Here is a 21,582-nt window from a genome sequence, read left to right as displayed (position 1 = left end):
ATTTAGTGCATGATTTGGTGAAAGACTTTGAAAAGCTTGTCCCAGAAAACATTTTACTTCAGACAAAATCTAGACATCTTTACCTAAATCTATAGTCCTTCCATTTGATAATTTTTCTATCCTCAGCGTAAAAGAAAGCTGGCTATTTGTCTCTCCACTGTCTTTTAAAGAGAAATGCAATTACTTTCGTGCAACTTTCAGGTACAAAGCAAAAATAACCAATGCATAGTATTTTCAAAATTAGCTGATTTCTATAGCATTAAAAATCAATTTCTTCATAAAAGCAACTTTTTCCTCATTTAATAGAAAACTGCTCCACCATGTCCTCAAACATATCAATTAAAAAATGCCCTTTGTGTAGAAAGTTAGAAGCAATTTATCAGTGCATATAAAAATGATATGGTTGAGATGTAAGATCAACCAGGCTTCTGGCAAATTTTCCTAAACTGATGCAGCTTTTGGGCATGGCTTCATCATTGGAGTCCCTAAATAAAATGTAATTTAGCAGAAGAGAGAGCACTTCTTTGGCTGCACATCGCCATGAAACACCTCTGAAAAAACATCCTGTGGAGTTCTATTCACCAGGCCTTCCCTGGAAGAAAAATATAATCAGTATCTTTAGCAGGCCCCAGCTATATCCATCACCATTTCTACATTCCACACGAGAATTCTTCCCAAATAATTCTTTCAGCAGCAGCACCTGCCTCAGGGAGAAAGGAGTTAAATAATCTCAACAGGTCTCTGTGGGCAAATGTAATGTCCAGAACCCCAAACTCTGAGGGTAAAGATAAACTAACAGAAAAGTCACCAATCAGTTGCCAAGTCAGTGACAGAAGTTTATGGCAAGATTTCCTTTCTTATCCCAACAACTTTATCTGTATTAAACTCTACATCAGCAGTATCTATACATTAAAGGAGAGAGACCATTTCAGGAAAGTTTGAGCTATATGATAGCTTTGGTAAAAGAGTATTATATAGGACTAAAAGTCTACCTGTTATACCAGACAAGAAATTATATATAAAGTTTTTAATCCCAGGCCCTGTCCTTTACCTTTTAATCTCTGCTTTTCCTCACTAGAAATGCTCTGATCGAGTGATTAAATTACAAAAAACCCAAGCCATTTTAGTAACAGAGCTTTCTTAGAGAAATACTGGTGTTCATCACAAACTTAGGTGACCAAGAATCAGCATGTTACAGTAACAAGTCTATTAACACAACTAAAAATTCTATTTTGCTTAAATTTGGAGAAGACTCAGGCCTTTAATTATTTCCTTAACTAAATAACAGATTGTTTTGCAAATGACTTTGAAAAAAAATATTTTCATCCCTAAAATGAAAACTCAAAATTTGGCATGGGAGAGAGAGACAAAGATCTGGAATTCTGGTTACAGCTTTGTTGGTAAAAAAGGAGGCAGTTCTACCATGTATTTCCTTATCTTTATTAATTAAAAAACATCCTTTCTCCTTGAAAATGAAGTTCAAGCTTTTTTCTCAGTCCTAATCAAGAAATCATCCCTTTCAGTTTCCTGATCTGTCAAGGTCTGACAAACAAGTCCTGAAAATTGTGACAAGACTCTGTGGTTTCCATTAGATATCTGAAGATAACTAAACTCACTCGGGCTCAGCTTTACCTTTTTATGGAACTTTCAGGTCACTTTTGATCTCGTTGCAGGGCCTGAAGACCGTAGGCTTTGAAAGAAAAGAATAGGTTTTTAAAGCAGAGGGAGGGGCATTTATGCTTAATCCCTTCCTCTACTTATGTAATTCACTGAGGAACAATCCATACAGAAAAGTGTAAAGCAACTCTGACTGCTTGGCCTTGCCTATTGCAAATCTTCTCTCCTTGGACTTCAACCCATCAAAGAATGCTGGGGCTGGTGTAAAGTGTCCTTCCAAGTAGTTCATGGCCTTACCTGGGAATTTTCATGTCCTTTATGATAAAACATTCACCTTCACGAGAGAAAGATCTCTCTGGTTAATCAATGACTGGAAGCTTAAATTGTTATAAATATTGTACCCATTACTTTGATCTATGTTTCATAATCGATTCATCCTGAAGCAGAAGAGAGGGAAATGCATGCTGACATAATTTTGTTGCATTGATACTTAATTTATGTAATTCCTTACCCTTACTAGTTAAATTGATACCTGTTGTTGACATTAAATAATGATAATCTTCACAGATGGTTAGGGCTTATATTCATTACCATTACTACCTCCAACCTCAGTGGAAGCACTTTTATGGTGTATATGAGGATACAATGACACAACTTTACAGACTAATAGAAACAACAAAAAAAATTGTTGAGAAGGAAGAAACAATCTGGCATTTTTTTATGGAGTTTAGAAGTGATTCCTCTTGACAACTGCACTTTCCCTTGTGCTTTTATGAGCCAACTACCTTTGTGTAGAAATGGATCTTTGGGAACAACGTGCAATAGAGAAATCAGTCTTTCATCCTCTTCGACAACAAACGATTTTCCCTTGCCATAGGATGAGGGCAGGTGTGGAAGGCAGACTTAACTTCCTGGAGCAGCAGAGGTTGGCACAAAGCATCCACACAGTCTGAATCAAGACAGGTCAGACAGCCTCGTCCTTCTGCTCCTCCTGCCCATCCCAGCTTTAAATCCTCATCTGCAATTGGTGATGACATGTTCTAATCCTCTTCATACAAGCTATGAGAGGATTGTAACTTCATGTGGGAAATGTCAGGGGAAGGAAAACACAGAACAAAAATCCTTCCTTCTTATGAAAGCATTCAATAACAAAGAAGGAAGAACTAAAAATAAAAACCAGACAGACTGCGTACGAAGTTTGTTTGGAACTAAATAACTCCAGAAAAACAGTTTATTGCTGTTCCTTTGTGAGATTAAGAACTTATTTGAGGGTGCAATTTATGCCTGCAAAATTTCATACTGAAGTAGATGCACTTGTGAGTAGATATTATCCTCTTTAGGTAATAAAAGAAATAATTATAACAATCAGATTTGTTTCTAGAATTGAACAGTAGCTTAAAAATTGTGTACAAGAATTGTTCACAAAACCTACCATCCTACATATTTAACCCTTTGCTGCCAGTCACTTCACCATGAGATGGCAAAGAGTTCTTTTCATTTCGTGGCAATGATCGCTGGAAAGGAATAATTTATTTATACACAAATGATATTGTATAATACTTCATCCTCAGCTTCAAGCTCAGAAATATTTATTATGCTCAGATAAATGTTATCATCATCATTCCTACACAGAGTGAGCACATCTTGAGCATATTTCTTTTTCTTTTTTCATTTGTGGCAGGGAGTTTTTGTCATTTGAGCATAGGCTCTTCCTTCTTATTTTATGCATTTGCCCTCTGGTCGTTGTCAACCCCTGCAGTCAGAATAATGAATTCCTCTTTACTGCACTGTCATTGTGCTATCACTATTGTGGACTTTTCCTCCTATGGAAGGGTGTTTTGTAAGTTATTTCTGAAAAGCTATACCACGCATGTGTTTGGGATTTATAGGACTGTACTGATCCACCATTTTCCAGAATATCCACTGTAAATTTAAAGAAAAAGAGAGTTCTCATCCAGCTGTGGACATCAAGACAACTCGAGGGAGTATTATCTGCTTCTAACTCCTTGCAGCTTTTACACAGGAAACACAGACTCAGCTCAAGATCACAGAGAGATTTCTGTTTGCCTTTGCAGTAGAGCTGTCGTTTTCTTTATGCCACCTACACTTCCTGCTGGCTTTTTGAGGAGACAAACATTCGTGTGTGATTCTGAACGTAGGTCTTCTGCCTGACAGCAAATGATGCTGCCAGCTGAGCTTTTAAAACAGCTGTTAGATTCATGCAGAGCTGCTTGTCTCCCATAATTACCTCAGTGCAAGATACCATTTTAAAAAGTCTTATTTAGCATCCTCCACACGGTGAGAAAGTCACTTTTACTCTTGGAATTATTGCAGATGCTACTTTTAACCACAAAAAAAAAAGCTTGCCTTTGTATTCCACGCATCTCATAAGGCTTTTCCCACCGTGTTTCAGAAGACCAAAGCTCTCCTAACATCAGTGTCTTTGCTAGGAAAGGAGGGCTGCAACTGGTAGTTCTGCTTTTTTGGTTACTGGCAGACTTCAACCTGACGTAATAAATATTGAAGCTTGAAGCAGGAGTACCCTGAGGCTTGAGAAGTGATGGAAGCAATAAATGTGCTTCAGAGATGGAGGCAGGTCCAGAATTACTTCTGGCTGGACTACCTTCCTAAAGGACGTTGCTGCCATGCATAAAATGAGATTACTGGGACTTTGAGCAGATGGGAAATGATTTTATGTTGGGTAAAAAGAAGTTTGTTTATATTTAGAAATATTAAGTTCTCATATGTACAGAACAACACTGCTAATCTGTTAAAAGCTTGGCTTATGTTTATTAAACAAAAGAGTGAGTTCATTGGATTTGGGGCAGTTTTCTAATGGGGATGTTCTGTCGTAACAAAAATTACTCTTATTGTAACTAGCTTATCAATAGTTCAAAAAGTCCTTACTTCTGTGTTATTGTAATGTCTTCTCTCCTTCCTCAGTTTATAGGAATCACTGTTCTAAAACCAGTCTCAGTCACTCATTGAACGTTGCTAATATTTTTTGAATGTTCTTAGAAAGTTTAAAGAAAGCATAATTCCATAGGAACCTTACTTGCCAGCTGTGTAGGATTCACCTTGGAGATGTCTGTTCAGTTCCTCTGCTGAACCCCTAGGTCCAGTGTACGTACGTTTTAATTAAACAGAAAATGATAAGGTAATGATAATGAAATGATAATTACAAACTATGAGGTACAACAGCTACATCCACGCTGCCGTTTCATCAACAAAGACTCCCACATCCATCCTCCCTTCCCATGCAGACAAGGTCTTCTCAAGAGCTTGTAGGCAGCTTGCAAATCTGTCTGCACAGGAATGCCTGGCAGCACTCCAAGCTAGATATCAAAGGAGCAAATGGTGATCTAAGAACCCAGGTGGCCTCCAGATCCCCTTCAGAGGACACTCTCTCCCCATTCAGACAAGAATGAAGTCATTGGGTGGCAGTGCCAACGATGGAATTCTTGACTAAATAAACACATACATTTCAGAAATATTCCTTTTTGCATTAGAGGACCAGGAGAGAAAAAGGGAATGCAACCAGGAATGGCAACTCTGTGCAAAGAGCTTGCAAACACGTTTGAGATGAAGATGAAAATGCAAAGGTGCAGAAGCTGGAGGGCAAGGAGGATGGGCAAAGGATAGACTGTAGGGGTAAGGCATGTACCAAAAGAACCTCAAGTTTGCAAAGAAACAGAGACTTCTTGTTTGTCTAGAGAGGCCAAACAAAATCTCTGAAGTGTGTAGGTGCTACCTAGACATTCTGATACCTATAATTTCTTACCTGGGAATGAAACATTAGCATGCAAGGTCTCAAGCCAGCTTACCCTCCTCTCACCCCTTAAGATGGAAATCTTTTTCAGTACTTTAAGATCACCCTGAAATTATCCCAGCTTTTCTTCTCACACAGAACATGGGTTTGCCACATCTGATGGAGCGTGTTGAGATAAAAGAATGGAGACAATGGTTACACTAACAATTTCCAAGGAAAACTAGAGAAAAGGGCTACTCTGCCTCTACCTTGATCAGTTATTGATGGTCATCTGTTGGATGCTTAACAAGACACAGCAAAGTACATCATTATGTCTTGAGTGCTGCATATTCCCATAGCAGGTCAGGATGCCTTCTGTCCTTTCTGACCTTGCCTAGAGAGAGAGAAATCGGAATTACAAAGGAGAGCAGGGAAAGAGGGAGCACAGACACTCGTTTTACTTTTTAAACTCTATTATCACTGCCAATAAGTTACATTTTGAAGGTTAATGCTCTGGACTGAGCAGGAGACTAACTTCTGAAAAATATAAGTCTTAAGTCTAGCAGAGGCATGGGTACAAAAGTACTCAGAGCTTATATTTTTTCATTTTTTTCCAACACATACAGCGCTGATTTATAACTCATGATTTGCAGGGTGCCTCCCTGGCAGGGAGGCTTTTGCCCTTCCTTTAGCAATAGAAACCTGGACTTCCCAAAGTTGCACTGACAGCCTCAAGAAACCAAAACACTTGCTATCCCAGCCTAGCCCATAGAATCATAAAGGTTGGAAAAGACCTCCAAGATCATCAAGTCCAACCTTTGACCAAACACCACCTTGTCAACTAAACCACAGCACCAAGGGCCATGCCCAGCTGTTTCTTGAACACCTCCAGGGATTGTGGCCACAATGCCAAATGGTACAAAAAACAGGTCTGTAACCATCCTCAAAACCTGCCCAGAGCACTTCAAGCTGTAAGAACTCATCTGATAGCAGGTCACAGCCAAATAGTAGTATAATTATATTCTGGATAAATTACCATGTTATTTGACAATGTGTGAAAAATTATTAGTTTTTAATTCTTTCTCCCCCCCAAACACAGAAAATCAGTGCTAGTTCCTTATTTGTCACTTTGTCTTCTTCTTATTCATTTTTCTCAGTGACTGCTCTTCTGCTTTGAAACAAGAACCGCTTTTGTTATCTGATTTTCTACATTTTAAGCACATTAGCCATTTAAAGATTTTGTATTTAAAATTAAATCAGCCTACTCTTGGTAGAATGATGTATTTCTGCTTTTCACAGCGTAGACTTCACAATGCATATCCTTTTGTATTATATTTCTTCTTTAGGCAGTTGCTTACTCTGAGACACTGCTAACTGGAGGAGAAAAAAAGGAAAAAAACCCCAAACTTATTATTTTGAGAATCCAAGAAACAATGCCTTGCAGTTCAAACTGCACACACTGGAATGTTTATGTCTTTAGCTTAATAACAGCAGCTTAATACTGCAAAATGCCAAGTGCCCTGGGCTCCTACTGCAGTCAGTGGGAGATGACAATTAGCACCTGACAGATGCACTCGGGTGCTGAGAGCATGAGATACCCTGGAACTGCTGGTTTGGCTAAACAGCACAGGCTTCCTCCTCCTTCTCCTCTAACTGATCATTCGTCTTCAGAAAAGAACAGGGCAGGTTTTTCGATTTCTTGCCTTCCACTTTCTGGAGCCGTCAAATCCCGCGAGGTACTTTGCCGGTCGTTCATTAGCTCGTTACAGGGAATTTCAGACATCACCAGCAATGCCCTTATGTGGACTCCCCAGGGGGTTTCCTGGCACTGGCCTCTAAGCCTTTAAAGAATGATTCCCGGTTATTTGAAGAGATCCTGAATATTAGTTTAGGGTTTCAGAAAATTTTTTTTCCTTCCTCTGAAGTAGACACCATTCATTGTCATTTACAGAGTCGATATTATGATTTTTTGCTTTCTCACAGGTTTTTGGCAGTATCCAGTGTTTCTAAGGGTGATTTAATTCCTACTTCCAGTCCAGTTCCCAGACACAGCTTTTCCAAGGTGCTTCCAAACACGGGAGATGGTGAGTTGCTTTCTACCCTCATACGTGGAGACTCTACACACGTGTTTGCGATGTTCCTGCTTTAAAGAACAAATTCATTCAGCTGGGTCTTCCGTAGGGATTCTACAACATGTGTTGAATAGAGGGTTTTGCTGAGCTCTGTGAGAATGACCTTTCCTTAGGGTAGTGCAGAAGGAGAGAAAAGTCTGCACTGCAAAAACTCCAAAGTAACAGAGCAGGGAAAGGGTGAGGGTTGACATGCAGAGTGATTGCAGGCTTACCTGGGCAATCTGAGTGCATGTGGTGCAGTGGAAAGCTCCAGACTAGTCAGGAAAAAGATGTCAGAGAGGACAATCAGTTCCAGACAAGGAGAGCAGTGGCCAACCAGGGATGACTGAATAAATGAAGAATGTCCAGCCCAGCCTGAGAAATTCAAGCACTGCAGAAGAAGCTTAGTCTGCAGTACTAGATCTGACCTTCTCCACAGCCATGGACATTTAAACACTCAACATCTACTTTAACTGAGGGGGAAAAGAACAATGGTGCCAATATAACGCTTCATTTCACAGATATATTTTAAAGACTTAACCTTTGTAAGACATTTTGAAGATCAAAAGCACAGCAGTGCTCATTACCTTGCTTAACCAAATTTCTTAGTGCCAAGCTGAACCTAAATTCTTTTGATGTTAGCTCATCACAGATATTCTGTGAGACTTTTCTCAATTTCTGTGTTGGCCTGTAGCCATTCCATGCCACTGTGTGCTTGATTTTATTTCTGGGTTTGCCACATGCAATTTTGCAAAAAGAGGTGACTTTTTCGTAGCACCTAATTGTAGATTTTTAACAACAAAGATGAAATTCCAAAGTCCTTGTTTCCCACAGTCATTCAAGTACAACAGCTTAATGACAATGTTTCAGAAAGCACTTACAATTGGTTTGAATACAAAAATATTTTCAAAAAGAAGGGTAAAACTTTCTGCAGCAGTATCAGGAGATAAAATTGTCATTTAGTATTGAGACATCTGGGTAATAGTGTAACAAGAAACAAATTAAAATCTTCAGCAGTCAATTAGTTGCCTGAGCAAAGGCACATGAGGTATGATTGCTCCTAAGTGGAACTGAAAATTGTACATGTTGAGACAAGAGTAGAGCCATGTGCCACCATTTGACATTCAAAGAGTCTTCCTAAGGTATTTAATCTCATTACTTTTTAGCTAGAGGAAGAAAAAGATCCTCAGCACTGATATTTTCCCATGTTCAGCACTCCTCATGCTCATCTACATCTACACAAGTTCAGAACCCTCCACCTCAGGATTGCATCCACACTCTGGGTGTATGAAAGACGTGGCGCGTTGCACTTTAAAAGTCTTACAATGAGAGGGACAAAGACAAGGTTACAGTGCTTGTAATGATAGAATAATTAAAAAGGGTCACTGGGTAACTGTAAAATCGACTGAACTGAAGTCATCTAATTGGTTCGTGGTAATGTTAATGAAACTTAAAGATTTTAGCGAAAAGTAGATCGACATATTGGCCAATTTGAGCCTTTACAACCCCCTCCTGCTGCCATGGAGAAGGCATACAGAAAGACAAAGTTCCCAAAATTGTTTTATTGTATACTTCCACGTTGGATTTTACGTTGGCCTTTACCTTCCTCCAACTGCCAAACCAGACAACGAATGAACCAGATACTGGAGGTAGAAGCTAAATGGGAGCTCTTCTGATCTGTGACCTCATCCCAGGGCTGCCTAATTCAGCTTTCAAAAAGGAGACTAAAGGACGCATCATAAACCAGGAGAGATTCATTTCATAACTGTAACAGGATTCAGAAGACAGAACTGTCAAGGCTTCAGAAGGCAGCAAGGTCACTGATGTTCTTCCTTTCTAACCGAGTCTTAGCCCACAGGCTGTGTGCCAGGCTGCATGAAATTTTGGTTATTCATTAATTCTGCTATAATGCCTGTGGTGACATTATAGAGAGAACTTACCCGGTGGGAGAAAGTGGAGGTGAAGTGTAAACAAGGAAACTTTTTCTGGTTCTGATGGAAATGGGTTTGCTGGCTGCATGCTAGTTTCCAAAAGACAATGACAGACTGGCAGCTTAAAGAAAACAGGTCTTGACAGCACACTGTAGAGAGCCAAACACTTTCTAGCACCCTGTGTCATATAAAGCACTTTTCATACCATCTGTGCTCCAGCAGCAACGGGTTGTTCTGTCCCAGGCAGAACCTTTTGTCTCTGCATAGTTGGTGGAGCCAGCTATCAGATTCATAAAACTCGTCTGAGGTTGGATGTGTGCGGGGTGTCAGCTTCTCCTGTAAACCCTCTCGGTGTTCCTGACTTCCCACAGCCTGTCAAAAGCAGCAGCACAGCTCAGCAGACAGGCAGGGGTGCAGAGAACAATCAGACAGGTATGAGTTTTCTCGCTTAACACTGCCTTGACTTGCTGAAGAAAAGAAATAACGTAGAGGAGGAAGAGAGAATGCAACTGAGAGGCGAGTATGTGTCTCATTAGCACTCACTATGAAAGTTCTTTATACTCTGGGGAAGGTAAAAGCATTTTAATGAGGAGAACAGCCTCTTTTCAAATACTTCTTTTAGAAAACGACTTTATAAGGACAACTCATTTCTAAGATAAATATCGGTAACACATCTACAGTCTGCATCTTAAATAGAGACCAGGAGGGCAATTAGAAAGCATATCATATTGATTACATTAAATTGCCTTCTTTGAGCAGTGATATTTGTCATTATTAAATTGTGTGTTTCTTAGTATTGGAAGAAGAGAAATCCTTAATACTAATACTTGCATAAGCAGCATAATGGATTATTCCATTTATCACTACCAGCAACAGGTTTTGTGCTAATAAAATCCCATGTGCCTATGGCAGCTTAAAAGTGACTGAGTTGCCAAAATTTTATTTGATTTCTCAGAATTAAAAAAAAAAAACCCTCTAGAAAGAGAAAACAGCCCCTCTCATGAAGTAAGCCCTAAATGCAGGCTCTTCTTTCGGTATTGTTATCTTTGAGGCTCAATATTTTTCCCATTATCATCGCTGTTTCATGGATTTTTTTTCCTACTTTAATGAATTTCTGTGCTCAGACACACAGCTATTTTCTTGGCTGTCTTGTTCCATTATGCTGATGGAAGCAGTCTTTAATTTAAAACATTATTATTGAAAGTAATGCATGAAAGGCTTATCTGAAAGATATATTGTGTTGGCAATAGATGCAAATCAAAATGCAACTGTCTAGGTACTCAATTATATATTTTAATGGAAGACTTTGAGTAAAGCTTAGGCAGGAAGGAGAAAAGTTCTTATCAGCATTTGTCACTTAAATTACCAGCACACTGGTAGACTATTCATATATTTCATATACCTCAATAAGGTCGAGACTGAAGCTGATTCAGTGGAAAGCAGTTTGCTTGTGAAGTCTCTGTCCTTGAAATGCATTGCCACAGCAGCATTCCAGAAGTACAAGATATTCTTGCATGTTTTTTTCCCCAATGCATTAAGTACTTGCATCTTCCAGCATCTGGTGGGCTGCTTCGTCTTTGGTAATCCACGTAAATATTTACCAAGTATTTGCCTTTGAACGTGCTCCAAACTTTTTTTTCTTCATGATCTTCGGAGATACTCACTATGACTTAGGCCGAGGGTGGTCCAGAAGAATGCACGCTGGATAATGCCTCCACTGGGACACATATCAGGCATTCAGCTGCCCAAATTATATTTAGTTTTATTTCTAGGTTTCAGTCTTGCAGGGCTTTTTTCCTCTCGGTTCGATACAGCACAACCGACTGGAGTTTACCGAGTCGTGGTTGGAGCATTGTCCGGGCTCATGCTGATCAACCAACAACACAAGTTCTTCTGTACAGCAGCTCCATGTGCCACAGAGTTTAAACCCTGCAGTACTCTGTGTGACTCAACCCTTAGCATTTTGGAGCTGGCATGTTCTTTACTGCCCACTCTCCTGGCAGCCGCCTCAATCCAGAGACCTTTGCGCTGCCCCAGAGGGTGCAGTGAGCTCCGTAAGGCTGGGATCTGGGATAAAGCATCCTGACCAAGTGCAAGGTCAGAAAATCAGGTAGACACACGGAATCTTCTAAAATTTAAATGAAGACCTTAAGTCTTTCCCAAAGGGGAATATAATGCAGATTTTTAGAGCCAGCCTGCCAAGCTCACACACTGCTGCTCATGTAAGAACAAAATATGCTCTGGAAGAAACCTCAAGGCCATGAAGAACTTTGTTTCCCTGTAGAAGCACCTTCACCAGGACACAGACATGAGCTTGTCATCTCATTGTATAATATCTAATGCACAAAACTATTATTTATTTTTTTACTGCTGTCCATCTTTTCGTTTTATAGCAGCCTGTCAGCTGAAAACTAGTTACATGGTGTCCACACAAAACATCACCTCATAAACATTAGCTACTTGTGGATGGCTCAACTATGCAACAGGAGTTTGTAGGCAGCAGAAATGCTGGTAGTCATAAGTTTTGCCAGTTCATTACAGCTTTTGATCAGTTTGTTTTTATTTCTGATCTCTGTACCTACACTCTTTTGACAACAGCTTAACGAGTAATCATCAGGGTAGGCAAAAGTTAAGATTTAAAATGAAAAACTGAAATTAATAGGCCCTGCTTGCAGAAGGGTTTCATTTTGGCATAATATTTGCCTCCATTATTACAGAATAATAGCTTTAGCAGGGCTTTTTCTGTTCAAATATTTAGGAATTTGCCTGACATTCACTCAAATCTTACCAACCTTAGCTACATTCAGAAAGACTAATAATTTAAAAATTGTTTTACTTTCATACAATAGAGTTCATTCAAAGAGTTTTATCAAAATTCTTACCTGCTAAATTTGACTTTGAGGTTATGTTAATTATACTGGGACCTTCGAACTTGAAGTTAACAAAGTCACAGAGATGTTGCACTTCAATCAGAAATTCAGGACAATTGGTGCAGACACTGAGGCAGAAGAAGAGGACCTATCAGAAGATTGTGCCTAATGAGATTTCCACCAGACATCTGAAAAGCTGACCTTTGCCAAGTGCTTCTTTTATCATGTATTGCCAGAAATATGTTACTTCTTCAGTTTATATATCTGCAGCAGGCTCCATCAGCTGAAATCATGCAAGTTGTAATTCTCCTGAAGCCAGTGCACTCTAGGGAGGACAATTTTAGTTACAAATGAATAGGGTCATTTACACTGCAGATAAGGGAAGGCAAGTTACTGCAATGTCAGTAAAATACGTACACTTACGATAATTGGGGGGGGAAACGTTCAGACTTTTAAAATGTGTTTCTAAAAATGATGATAACTACAATATGTGTGGTAAGTTTTTGTCCTGTTCTGAACACGGTACTGTCGTCACCTGAATGTGTTTAGCTCAATTAAACTAAGCTATGTTATTGCAGATAGGGTTGGTACAGCAAAGATCAGCAGACTTGCTGTGGAAAGGCTCAGCAGACAAATGAGATAAATGCTCAAATCTGGGATTTTATTCAGGACTTAAAATAGAGTAATAATTTTTCTTCTGTTGCACTTCAGTCTGCTTCAGGGAAGAGACATCTACTTCCTTTTGGAATGTGGGATTCTTAGGATACTAAATATCAGGACAATTCTGTATTAGAATCAATTAGAATTTATTGGAATCTGTTTCGGCTGACTGTCTTAATAATAATAATAATACCTAATACAAACTTCCCAGCAGAAAATTGTCATACATCCCTTGCTGTTCTCAGACAAAGCTTAAACACTCACAACCTGCAAATTTAGGGTAGGATTCGTCTGACCAGAGGTAAACAGCTGTACCTAAACCACTCACTCCCAAGTTTCCTTTTGCAGTAATGGAGAGAAGCAACCACTCGTGAGGTGTGAGGCATCTGGACTAAATAAATCAGCACAATCTCACCCCAGTGGTTACTTTACTCCTTTCCCATATTAGTGCCTAAGGTGCCAAAGGGTACCTGTCTAGCACAGATTGCTTTTAGATTAGACAGACACATAAAAGAAGGTGAGATGAATTCCACCAAACAAAGCTGCAAAATTTAGGCAATTTTAAAAACTTAGATAACAGGTGCATGAGAGTTTCTCACTTAGTAGGACTTGGTGACTTCAGGAAGAACCAGAACTTCAGAAGAAGACTTCAGTAGTTTACCAGAAACATAGGGAAGAAAAAGAAAAAAAAACCCAACTTAAATTCATAGAGTAGATTAACCTTTTGCAGTGTCCCCAGTGCAGGGGAACAGGTAGCATGATCTGTTCAAGAAAAACTGGTAAACTTTACCTTAGTAGGTAGCAAATCCCCCCATGGGTTCCTCTGCATGATAGCTGTTGCATGCTGTAAGAGTCCTTGCTGCACAGATTTTAAAAAGGTCTGTGCTGTTGAAAGTCCTGTCTCTTATGACAGCTGAGGGCTATAATCTTTAAAAATCAAAGCTTGAATGTAAATGTTGTCCTGAAGGAGTGTGTTGGGTTTTATTTGAGCCTATCACTAGAAATTTTTCCCCTGGGGTCTTTCAGGTCCTTGGAAAGAAAGATTAATATCTCTATGGAGAAAAATGAAAGGCAGACGATTGAAAATGTTACTTATTCTAAATACTGGATTTCTTGATATGCCTCTAACCCACAGTAGCTTGCAAATATTAATCTGCTAACAAAGAGTTATTTGACAGAGCAGGATATTTTGGAATCACACTGCTGACATGTCAGACATGATGGAGCACTTAAGAGACTGCCAATGGTCTGGAAATGGAATGGAAACACACTGCCTTGTATTTTTCCTATGAGTAAACAAAACCTAACGTTGGTATTCTTGGCAGAATTCCGTTGTCAAAAGTGTATAAAGCCCGTATGTATTATGATATTTTGTTTTTTGGTAACTCAGGTTTATTGAGCTTCCACAAAGCTGTCCAAGGCCACGTGCTCCACCAGCAAGGCCAACCCATGTCAAATGTCAAGGTCATAAAAGTCTGCTAGAATTTCTCAGTCAAGAAAAACATTTACAGACATTTTACATTTGCAAGACAACTTAGCTTTTTTTATGCCTACCTCTGGAAAAATGGCTGCTGGAAAATTTTCTAGCATATATTTCCTCGAAATGTTTCTTCCTTCTTTTTGTACGCTTAAAAAAAAAAAATAACGCAGGGCAGAGTGAAATATCAAGCAGCTGTTTAAGGTTAGCTTAGAGAGTAGGGAACAGTATAGAAACAGAGCTTTGGGATGGAAATTTTCAGTGTTCATCAGATCTCTGCCTGTCCCTGCACCAAGTTGGAAATTTAGATTTAGTTCTGTACTCATTCACTGAGTTGATATTTACTTGTCCAGGCAAACAAATGTCCAGTTCTCTGAGGTCAGTTATGAGAATAGTATTTCCCTTACTTTGAAACAGGATTTGTTTTTAAATTAGAAATATGTATACTGCTAAGCTGGGCAAACACACCCATTATCCCTTTAACTGTATCTAAAACAGTAGCAGCAGGATAGTAAAGAAAAAAGAAAACCAAAATCAGAAATTGCCTGCTTAAATATGATTAGTGTTAAGGCAGATTGTATCAGTAAAGAGTTTACTTTTTGTTATTACAACTTACAAATAGGCAATCCTAAGACATCAAAAATGTTATGTTTGACCAGGAGGAGACATTAAACCCATATTTAAACTTCATGTCCTCAGTTATCTTGGTCACTGCCTGCAGAGTTTATTAATTAGCAGTTACTGCACTGATCGGTTACATAAAACCAAGAAAGAGCGGAAAAACCTGGTGTGGATTCAGGAAGTGTTTAAAATAAAAGAAATCAACCATTTGGCAACAAAGTTGATGGCCAGATGCTGAGATGCTGCTCAGGAAGATGGGTTTTGACTGACCCAAAAAAGAAATGACAGAAAATTGACAGTTTTGCTGCTCTTGCTTGCCAGCTTGGATATGTTGCTGTTTCTGGACTTTAATCTTTACTTTCTCCCTCACTGCTTTTAGGACACATAAACACCAACATTTGACACTTGCAATTTATGTTTCAAAAAGATAAAGCAGCTGTACGATTTGGAGGCTACAGACATATGTCATAAATGGGCTCAGCCCCTCACCATGCCCCTGTAACTCAGTGGCTGCAACCAGTAGCTTAATTAATTGGTGCACTGCTGTGGTGGTGTCTGAGGTACAAAAACATGAATATGAAGGTCTGTATAGAATTATCCTGGAGTGGTTATTTGTTCCTAATTGTACTACTGCAGTAGTGCCTAGAAACCCATCTTGTACTGAACAAAAAATACAGTAGTAAGTGGTCCATCTGCTAAAGGGCTTTCTGTATAAATGGGCAAAATGAAGGCTTGGGGAAAACTGGTTTTGAAAATGATTGTGGTCCTTCTTAGCTAGACAAATTGTAGCAGTTTAACTGAAGTCCTTCAGAAGCTGAAGTTGTGCCAGGCAATTGAAATCCACATAGGCAGGGATTTACATCTGCAGTCCATCAAATGCATCTTCAGTAGTAAACTTGCAGCCCTAACAGTATTTCCACAAGCAGTTGTTTTATTCTACACATAACACGTGTGTGTTCCTGTATCCAGCTGTCCTTGGGTCATACATATTGACTTGAAGCAGGTTAAATAGTGTGGCTTGCCACCCTTCAAAAACAACATGACTGTGCACAACCTCACTTGGGTCTGAAAAGCAGGCGGGCCAGCAGAGCATTCTCTGCTGACAGTAAATAACTTTTCCATCAAGAATGGCAGCTTTGCACCCTTACCAGCCTCTGTCCTTACTGGAAAGCAGAGAGAGAGAAAAGAAAAAAAAAAAGAAAGAAGAACTTTGCGTGGATTTGAAGGAACCCTGTACTTTTCACATTTGCTTAACAATCTCTGCAAGAAGAGAGCAAGGCCAAGTTAGAGTCTGTGTTTGAGGGTTTGGTGCCTTGTTGCTGTTACCAGTTCTGCGTGGCTGGATTATAGTCACTTGTGCTGCAAACACAGAGGTGCACAGCCTAGCAGGAGCACAGAGGGCAGTCATCTCTATCAGTCTTCTAATCAGTCTTCAAATCTGAAACTCATCTCTATCAGTCTTCAAACCTGCAAAATAATCAAAGAATGCTTCTTGGTGTTTTAGGTAGTTCATTGGTAGAAAAAGCTAGTGGCGAAATTTAAGGTTATGCTACAGAGGGGAAAGCCATGATATTGTGGAAAACAGGGAAGTATCCATGTTCCTGAGTTTGCTTAGGATCTAACTAGGAAAAAACAAGGCACACAGAAGAAAACATAAGGAACCCAAACCACCTGGAGCCTTTTTATACTTTGAAGTGCTGGGCTAACTTGCCGACTGTTGTATCCCCCTCTTATTTAGTATTTGCTTATGACACACATAAAATGACTTACTTTAAGTGGCAGCTTTTACACCCCAGTGTGGCACAAGCTCTGGTACAGCACAGCTCTAATTTATTCTCGACTAAAGAAAGGCAAAGCTCAAAGCAGAAGCAAGTGGAACAAACGTTTGTGCGGATGGATGGAAATGACTGAGGCCCCTTAGCTCAGAATCCAGCGCCAAATGGGAAGCTGCTACTTTGTCACAGTTGTGCGATTACAACTTGCAGGTGATACTTTTCAGTTCTCAGCTGCAACTGTGCTGTTCATTTTCCCAATTAAGACGGTTCTGCTGGGTTCAGTCTCTTGCCGTGCTAAGCCACACCATTTGTCTGTGGCAAAACAAATCAATGCAAAAAAAAGGGAACTTTTCAGCCTGGTTCTCCGGGGCTAGAAACATTCTTTCAGTCCATTAACCGTGTGGCAAAAGCTTTCCAGCTTGCGTGCAAGAATCCCACAACGCTGAAGAGAACATTGTCCCTGATAAGTTCTTTATATTTCGTGCTATGAACCAACAGAAGTAAGATATTCCATGTCACTACACAGGCGTTTTTCAGTAAGGCAAAAAAAAAAAACCCCATGCTGATACTGGGTAGGACCTTCGTGAAATCTTCCAAACGTGGTCACAGCTTAGAAATTCCTGAGATGAAGGTCACTGAGGGTCATCATGTTCAAATAACAGTGGTGGATCTTTATTCACGAATCTGATATGCTCCGTTTTCAATCTGGTTTTATTTTTGACTCTTTCAGCATCCCCTGGCAATGAACGCTGCAGTTTTAATAACTCCATAGCCAGGGTCTCGTGAATTCAATAATAGGGCATGTGCCTTGTTATTAGAAATGTGCCTGCAGATACATTCACTGCTTCCAGTGAAATTTCTCTGTAATTTATCTTGCACAATCAAAGAACAAATTTGTAACTTTGGGCCTCATAAACTTATTATGCATTATATCGAGTGGAAAAAAATGCAGGAGAGGATTTTGCTTGAACATTTCGTCTCTAAACAGTTCTAAATTACTTACCTTCAAATGGTTTACCTTCAAACAATCACTTTACTGGTGGAAATTAAAATTCATAAACTTCCTCCAAGTTTAGGATTCTTCTCCCCTGTGATGAGCATGTGGGAAAATAGCCAATATAGTTACAGCACTGAAAATTATACATAAAATGCATATTTAAGATTTTCAACAAGTCTGTCAAAACTGTATAAATCTTACTTAAGGGAATTTGAATGTTGAAAACTCTTGCTTGGACTGCTCTCACAAGGGCATTTTAATACTGAAAAAAAACCCTCACCTGTCCGGTTAAAATTTAAAATTAAGGAAAAGAAGAGCTTTCCTAAGAAAGCTTTCAGAAATTTTAGGACCAGAGCAGAAGACTAGTGCTTACATGAATTCATTATCTGCTTCAAAACAATTTATTCAGAAGCAATGGAAGAGAAACAAATTAAAATGTCCCTTTAGATTTCACTCAGGAAATATATTCTTTTATAGGTCTTTGACTCCAACCTTCTTACAGCTAAAATTAACTTTGCATTACTGAAACAGATAATGTGCTGTCCTTATTTTATTCAGAGATAATACGGTAAATACTGACTATTTTAACACATAAGTTTTAACACATGAGATTTACAACAGAAACATTTCTTAATTTATATTAGTTTGTATTTTTGAATGATGCCTAGCTGTCCTTTAGGCTTCACTATTTCCAAACTTTATTTAAAACTGACATGTCAGCTTTAGTAGTCCTTTTTGTTGTGGCTCTGGGAGGGGGGGGGGGGTTAAATACTTCTATGTATGTGCACATTCATACAAATATTACTTTAAATCACTACAGTTTAATTGCAGAGACTCTCTTTATCTCCTGCTGCCTCCCAGACAGCTTGTTTGTACAGGAAAAAAAAAAAAAACCCACATCCTATTTTGGATCAAATCTGTTATGGATTTTCAGGGAATGTAATAATCTTCATACAGTAGCAGAAATGTGTACGGGAAAGTGATGATTTTATAGAGCTATAAAATCTGTCCTTCTCCCTGGTTTTTCAAGACTGCAATATGTAGGTTAATACAATCAAAACCCAACTACACAATGTGGCTCACAGTGATGAGAATGAGGTAAAACTACCTTGTGCATGATACGTAAGGTGGATGGTTTGGTGGCTTTTTTAAGCAATCCTGTCCCTGTTCCCTTTTGGGAAGACAGCTCAGTCAGTGCACAGATTTTTAAGCCCTGCCATGTCCCACAGCCATCTTGTCCAACACCCCTAACTAACCCCATATATTCCAAAGGCTCTGATATGTTTCCTAATTAAATCCTGACAGTTAAATTGTAGTTTATGAAAACAGTCTATGGCGGTTTGCAAGCCAGTGTCTGTGCATATTAACCCAGCACTTGACCAGATTGGGTTTTTTACAGTTCAGTCAGGTATGCCTTGAAAGCATTATTCAGGATAAGTGGTAGGTATTTGAATAATAAGTACCCTATTTCTGCCTCTGGGATGAAATACAAAGCTCCTCAGGCAGTCTGCAGTGCTGTAAAGCACAGTCAGGATGTCTGGTATTTTGTTCTGCTGCAAGAATCCACAGTTTACTTAGACACCAAGCTATTTTTCTGATCCTTTTTCCCTGGTAACAGTGATATCTCACCAGCCCATGCAGCCAGAGGTGTTATTATTCCCATTCTCTTTAAGTCCCCTCTATGACCTATATTCACTGATCTGTTTGTTAGTCTTTCACTTATAAATAGACTTTAAATGTTACTGTATGACTTCAAACATATGTTAACAGATAACACCACCCACTCCTACTAAATAGAAATACTATTTTTCACCAATTTACAAGTTTAGAGCCATAATTAGGATAAATTTGAAGCACACTTTAAACATCTCAGTCCAAACGCATGCACATCTCAGAAGTGCTCTTATTAATAACTTGGTGATAATTATTTTCTTACTTCTTACAGCTACAGAGGTGAATTTTATTCCTGAAAAACAGTTGGTGTTGCTTTTCAAAGGACAAAGTTAACCTCCCCCTCTATTTGACATTCTGGTTTTCATTCTGGTTTTGACCTTGTTTGCCCTTTGGTGACTCCTTTCCAAAAGCAAATGCATCAGGAGCAGCCATGGCAAGCCAGTGTTCAGCAGCATGGAAGAAGCCAAAGGGATAAGAAGCATAGTACCTTGGTTAAAAATTCCCAGCTGAGGCCAAGGTGCAAATTAACCTGGAAGCCACTTCAGGGTAACCATTCCAATCTAAGATATTCCTACCGAGGTATACGTCATTTTCCACGCAAAAGGAGTAGACATCTAGAATTTAATCTTCATTTAGAAAAGGAAAACATTAAAATTGTAGCATAGGGACTTAAAGCTATATTGAAGTTGTCTTTGTGTAGCACACCAGCAAAAGAAACCCAGCCACCAAACCAGCTGATGTGGATGTTTTCATATGCACGCTGCATCCTCTGGAGCAAACATAATTTGACAATGGCTGATTATTTGGAAAGAAATTCCTTGAAAACTGCTGCATGGCCAGGGAGTTCCTGAAATGTCAGGAGAAACCATGGTAAGAAGGTTCCTGCAGGAAGTCCTACCTGCACTGTATTCACACACTTTTCTACCCCTTATTTCTTATTGTGCCTTTCTTTGTAAGAGCCAAAAACAGACATAAAATAAAGATAGTCACGCTGACAATTGCTTACAGAACAGTAGCTGGAAGGAGATGATGCTCTAGGAGGGCACAGTTCATGGCAGCAGCTCATTTTACACGTAGTTTCATGGTCAGCACAAGAGGCGAAGTCAAAAATCTCTCAAAGTTTGAGCCACAGGCCAATCTCCAGTGTGCTTCCCATGGAGCCCCTGCATATGTGACCACAGGCACTGCTGTGAGCAATGCCAGACTTAGCACCTGCTGGGTCACTTTGTCTGCCAGTTTTTTACAGCAGGAAGAGTTGGAGCCACGACCCAGGACCAAAGAAGCAATCTTTGATTTGAGCCCGTAATCACCTCCCTGATATTCTCCCCCAGGCACCAAAGTATAGTTATTACATGTTATTCTTATCCCATGTTTTCTCAGCTAAAAACATGAAAAACCATGTCATAGCTTAGCAGAGTGGTGTTCTCACACCACAATACTTGTATTACATGGCTGTGCTGTGGCACGAGGGCGTCAGAATTTGAGGATGCAAAGGGTGCTCTTGGAGGGGGGCAGATGTGGTGCTGCCTTGTGGCATTTCTGTTGGTTTGCAGCAGGCTCAGGCATAAAACATCAGGGCTCTGATATTCAGGTTTGCCCCGTTAGAAATTGGCTTGTTCTCTAAGAGAGCCAATTTTAGTGCATGCACAGTGTTGATAACAAAAGGATCAGAGCCCTGGAGTAAAGCAGGAGGCAAAAAGACAACGCAGAGTGCGAGGGCAGTACGACCTCCAGACAGAAAAAAGGAAAGAGGGAAGAGAGCTTGAGTGAAACCATGACAGGAAACGATTCGTGAGGTATAACAGCTCCCAGTCTCCCAAAGCTTTTTCTGCTTCTCCTACAAACGGGAAGATGGAGGTTACATTGCAGGCTGGGATCAGGAAAGATTGGGAAAAGAACTAGAGGTGCAACACAAAGTTTAGAGGAAGTCCTCTCCCTTGCATCTCATAGCTAGTGGTGACAAACTCAAGCAGCCACCCACCAGGTCTGCAGGTAAGACAGAATTAAATGGGACAGTCGTGTATCTCAGATGAATTTCAACATAATTTAAAGAAGTAGTAGCCTGCTAATTAAGTAAAAATAATATATATTCTTATTGAAT

General features: G+C 39.6%; 1 protein-coding gene across 1 annotated transcript in view; it reads left to right on the top strand.

Annotated features, from left to right (window-relative positions):
- HTR1F (5-hydroxytryptamine receptor 1F) overlaps positions 1–21,582 on the top strand; it is a 109,103-nt gene that overhangs the window by 41,291 nt on the left and 46,230 nt on the right. Inside the window, exon 2 of the mRNA XM_027663643.1 lies at positions 7,349–7,449. The gene's annotated coding sequence lies outside the window, so the exon portion shown is untranslated. The remainder of the gene's footprint in view (positions 1–7,348; positions 7,450–21,582) is intronic.

The sequence above is a fragment of the Corapipo altera genome, unplaced genomic scaffold, assembly GCF_003945725.1.
Source record: "Corapipo altera isolate COAL_440 unplaced genomic scaffold, ASM394572v1 165, whole genome shotgun sequence".
Classification (NCBI taxonomy): Eukaryota; Metazoa; Chordata; class Aves; order Passeriformes; family Pipridae; genus Corapipo; species Corapipo altera.
The sequence above is the reverse complement of the archived record's forward strand: the minus strand, read 5'-3'. Positions and strand labels throughout refer to the sequence as shown.